Source organism: Macrotis lagotis, chromosome 6 (assembly GCF_037893015.1).
Source record: "Macrotis lagotis isolate mMagLag1 chromosome 6, bilby.v1.9.chrom.fasta, whole genome shotgun sequence".
Taxonomy (NCBI): domain Eukaryota; kingdom Metazoa; phylum Chordata; class Mammalia; order Peramelemorphia; family Peramelidae; genus Macrotis; species Macrotis lagotis.
In genome coordinates, this window is record NC_133663.1 from 179,702,800 (window position 1) to 179,707,825 (window position 5,026).

The 5,026-nt window shown below is 35.7% G+C and overlaps 1 pseudogene; it reads right to left on the minus strand.

The window, feature by feature from the left end:
• Nucleotides 1-395: 395 nt before the first annotated feature.
• LOC141492293 (RING-type E3 ubiquitin-protein ligase PPIL2 pseudogene) lies at nucleotides 396-1,616 on the minus strand (annotated as a pseudogene).
• Nucleotides 1,617-5,026: the final 3,410 nt, after the last annotated feature.

Genomic DNA, 5,026 nt, shown 5'->3' on the forward strand with positions numbered 1-5,026 from the left:
CTAACAGTTTTCCTAATATTGAACCAACCCTGCCTCCCTGGAATAAATCCTACTTAGGGATAATTTGCTGTAATCATTTTGCTAAGATTTTATTTAAGATTTTGGTATCTATTTTCATCAGGGAAATAGGTCTATAATTTTCTTTCTCTGTTTTAACTCTTCCTGGTTTAGATATCAGTACCGTATTGGTGTCACAGAAAGAGTGAGGCAGAATTCCATCTTCACCTATTTTTCCAAAGAGTTTATATAAAATTGGAATCAATTGGTCCTTAATGTTTGATAGAATTCATTTGTGAATCCATCTAACCCTGGAGATATTTTTCTTAGGGAGTTCAATAATGGCTTGATGAATTTCTTTTTCTGAGATAGGTTTATTTAAGTATTTAATTTCCTCTTCACTTAACCTGGGCAACTACCACCACCAGTTCTTTCAAAGATGGATGTTTCTTGTCCAGATAAGCACAGATTGAAAAGTGATTAAGAAAACAGAACAAAATTACTTGTTGCATTTGGGTGCATAGTTGGTCATGTTGAGAACACTGTGTTCCACAGATTAGGCTGGAACTCATCTTTAAAGTCCGAATAGGACTAGCTGCCTGTCCCCCTTCCATTGTCTCTCTATGCTGCATCATAAAGTTTTGAATTGACCTGTGGAAAATTGGTCATTTTACTAATTCTTTTTTTTGTAGAGTTAGATGAAGTTTTCACTTGGTTTTGGAGTCATGTCACAGTGTAGTTCCAGATTGAGGTTCCCATTTTTGTTTTACAGCCAGATATAAAACTTTTTATTCACAAATCACTACCGGAGGATATTATTATCAATGGTGACTGCTTCATGACCTGTTTCAGACACCATGACTATGAAATGTAATGGAGGCACTAGTTTTCCCCGTGGAATAATGAGCCACATTTAGTTTGTCTAACTTTTTCTTTTCCAGAGCCCTCAATATTGCAGTCTGGATTTCATCTCCTTTAAATTCTTTGTAAAATTCTTGCAGGGGTTTCTCCAGTCTCATCATTAATATTTTTCAGATGATAAATTAGGTCCTGCCCGACTTTCTTATCCTCTGGGTCTAGGACCCTTTCTTAAAGTGTCCCTAACATGATTAAAAATGACCACTTTAAACTTGTCTAATTTCATGGGATCCTGAAGAGTCAGGATGTTCTGGTACAAAAAGGCCTTGTTTGTCAGCAGATCTTTGTAGTACTTGTTTTATTGATAGCTACTCTGCTGCTTCATAAGCACAAATGTTGACTTGATTGCCACAGTGTAGGAGTTATTGTTGAAACTAGGAAACAGCACAGGACAATAGTATTAACCTTCAGTACTTTTTGTTTGATTTTTCTGTTGATCAGAGACTTGGCACCCAGTTCCTCTCTGATGTTAGAGTTGATCCCACTCTTCTTTATCCAAGGAACAATATTCAGTAATTCAAAGACCACTCACTAGGAGTGCACACCAAGCAGTCAAACAGCTGCAGCAATGGGCTTCAGTGACCAAAAGAAAAGTGATAAAAATTTGCTTGTGGGAGAACGGGCTTCTTACCAACATATAAGTGCTTGTATTCAGCACATGTTAAATGCATCTTATCCTTCTGGTGCTGCTACTTCCTCATAGTGGTGTCTGGTGTCAGGGCTAGGGTTTGCTTTAGGTCCAGAATCCTTGAGTCTGAGCTACACTTCTGTTCTTTCCTTTGATACTTCCCAGGGCTTCATCAACTGGGAACAGGAAAACCAATCCTCATATGTAAATCTGTTCTGGATTTGGAACTGGGAACTGATTACTGGGTAACCAAGTCGTTTGTTTGCACCTGTCACAATACTATTGGCCTGGTCTGGGTAGTACCCTGATATGAGGTTGGGATCTCTTCTTTCCATGGTATACAATCTCTTCCATGGATTTTTGTAGAGAGGAACTCTCTACTACTACGACTACGACTACTACTAGTACTTTCTACATCTTATTTTAAAATATATATAAAATAACTTTGCATATATATGTATATACATTTGTATCTAATGACAGCTATCTCTGGACTGAGGGTGGGGCAAATTAAGATTAAAAAAGGAAAAATTTACAAGATCACTTTATTATATATTTATATATTTAAAGGAAATAGCAAGTTTTACATAATAGATTGGCAACTTCATGTGCAAACATTTTTGCGGGGGAAGGTTATGCTATGTTATAAAAGTTCTTGCTTCCTCCTATAAATTTAAAAGTAAGTAAATACAAGAAAAAAACAAGAAAATTATAACTAAAAATTAAAGACAGTAAATGATAAGCAAACAATAAATGGGGCAGAAAGGAAATGTCATTGGAGTTGGGGAATGGCTTAGGAGAGAGTGAAACTTTGGACTGAAGTCACCTGGGAAGACCTTGAGGAACAGGTAGAATTTTGAATTAGAAACACTGAGGGGCCTTGTTGGTACAGGAGGGGAAACCAGACAAAGGCCATGAAACTCCTGCAGTATTCAGATAATCACCAGAAGTCCTGATTCCTATCAAAATTAGGCCATGGAGTACAATGGTTCTACAAAATGTAAGTGAGAAGGATATCTGTGTACAACATACCCCTCATTATAATGAACATAATGTGCTAGTCATGCAGCCATAAATTTGGTTGGCATGTTCATCTAAGAATTGAAAAACAATTATAACTATTTACATTCTCTCGTGTGAAAGTATTTCTATTCTATAACAAAAAATTATTGTTAATAGCAGAGAAAGAACAAAACTCTTGGATCCACCCACAAACCCCATACCATCTTTTTGGATCCATAACAATGGGGTCAGGGAGGACATTAAATTATGAAGTTTTCTTGTCTTTGTGCCTCAATTTCTGAAGATGTAGATGGAAAAAATGAAAAATTATATTCAAGCCATTAGAGTCATTATGAACATCAAACATATTAAGTCAGTAGATGTGGTTCATTGTTCGGTGAAATGACATCTGTTTGGATCTATTGTGTGTCATCAGCATATAATCTGATCGTATTGCTCTCTATGGGAGATTTTCAGTCACTTCAGATACATTGCTTTACTCTTCAGTGATAAGAACATTCAAAGGATGATGGTTCTACTTTTGGATTCCATGAGGAGGATAAACTGCTGAATATAACTTTCTACTTTAACTTAACACCAATAAAAATGAGGAGATTCAAAATACTTTTGTGTAACAACTAGAAACAAATTGAACCCATTTGAGTCATTATGCAATCACACTTGATATGCTTCCCTTTTCCCAATGTTTATGGTCTCTGACAATGGATTCCAGAAGTGGAAATGGAAGATTTACAATGTTGCTGCACTTTAAAGGAAAGGAAACATGGCATCTCAGATAGAATCATAGATTTAGGTTCAGAAAGATAAGTTCAAATCCAATCTTAGACACCTATTATTCATGTCATCTTCCTACCATCTCCAGAGGAGAGAGTTGTGAGTTACTCCATCCATGTAAATTATTTCCAACTTTGTCAAATAGGAAATTAATAGAAAACATAAGAGAAAACAATATTTATATTTTCTATTCCAAGTGCAGTCACCTGCTAACCTTCTACTTTCCACACTACCTTTGCTGTTTTTTTATCCCTCCTTTGATTTGTCTTTGAGTTTCTTCATTCTGTAGCTTTAATGGTTAGGTTCCATATCACACTAAATGTATAATTAGATGCACATATGCTAAATAACTAATTACTTTGCTTTTATATCCATTTCCTGGGGCAATATAGATAGCCAACACCAAACTGGTTGTGGAGGAGATATTTTTGTCAATCTTTATTGTGACTTAAAAAGGCCCTTGGGCTATGTGGAGATTAGAGTGTTAAATTAATTCTGTTCCATTAAACTAAGTATAATTTAAAATTAAGACAAATATCTCAGCAAAAATAGTCCATATGTACATCTGAATAAAAAAATGATTCAACAGATTATAATTCCTTCTTTCTGAAGTGTTTCCAATTAGTTAGAGTTCCCTTTGGGTTATGCAGGATATTTCTGCAATGCTGGGGAATGTTTCCCATAGATCCAAGCTGTCATATCAGGGGAGGAAAAACAAACAGAGAGAATTCAGTGTAATTGTCTTTATGTTCTAGTCTGGGCTCAGTAGTCCTTCACCAAATTCTTTGAGTTCCTTAAGTCTAGCAGACATCAACCCCAGCAGTGTATGCTTTATTTCATTTCATATAATATAAGCAATGTGACATCCTCTCTGTATGCACCAAATAAGATGTTAACCTTACTCCTTTTACCTTTATTTGTTATGATTAAAAGTGAAGAATGAGAACTCAAGAGTTCATTGATCCTGAAGCACTATAAAAATAAAAAGGGCCACTTATTTCTAGGGTTTAGCTGTACCTTTCCAATTTGTTTGGTAATGGATACATCTTTCTGTGAATTCCTCTTTGGAATAATTAGACTTACAAAGGAGTTTGGTGGAAAATATTCAAATAAATAGATTATTCAACAGACTTTCTCTTGACTTTCCTAGGTCTAAGAGTGTCTGAAAATCTGCTGCAGGATTTTAGAAGCTCTTATTTAAACTGCCATATTCAACTGCAAAATTTGGCTTTTATACAAAAATTGGAATGTTTAGGGATTTTTTTTTGGGGGGGGCTGTTTTGTTCTCTGGAACACAGGACAATAGTTAAAAGCATCATGACACTGCAAAGTGCAATAGTGTGTGTCTTAGTAAAAATGCAATGTAAGTGATTTTATATCATGTATACATAAAGCAAAGCCTTAAAGATAATTCTTCCTTCTCACTTGTGAGGAAGGCTCCTATCACTGGTTGGGTCACATCATTAAGTACAAAAGAAATGAAAAAGAAATAGGTCTGAAAAACAGTGGAAAAAGAATTTCAAGACAATATAAGCATTAGAGGGAATCAAAGGAAGACAAAGATCACCGAAGATTTGGGTTGTTCTGGGAAGAGAAGAGAAGAAATGTGGCAGAGAGAGAGAGAGAGAGAGAGAGAGAGAGAGAGAGAGAGAGAGAGAGAGAGAGAGAGAGAGAGAGAGAGCGGAA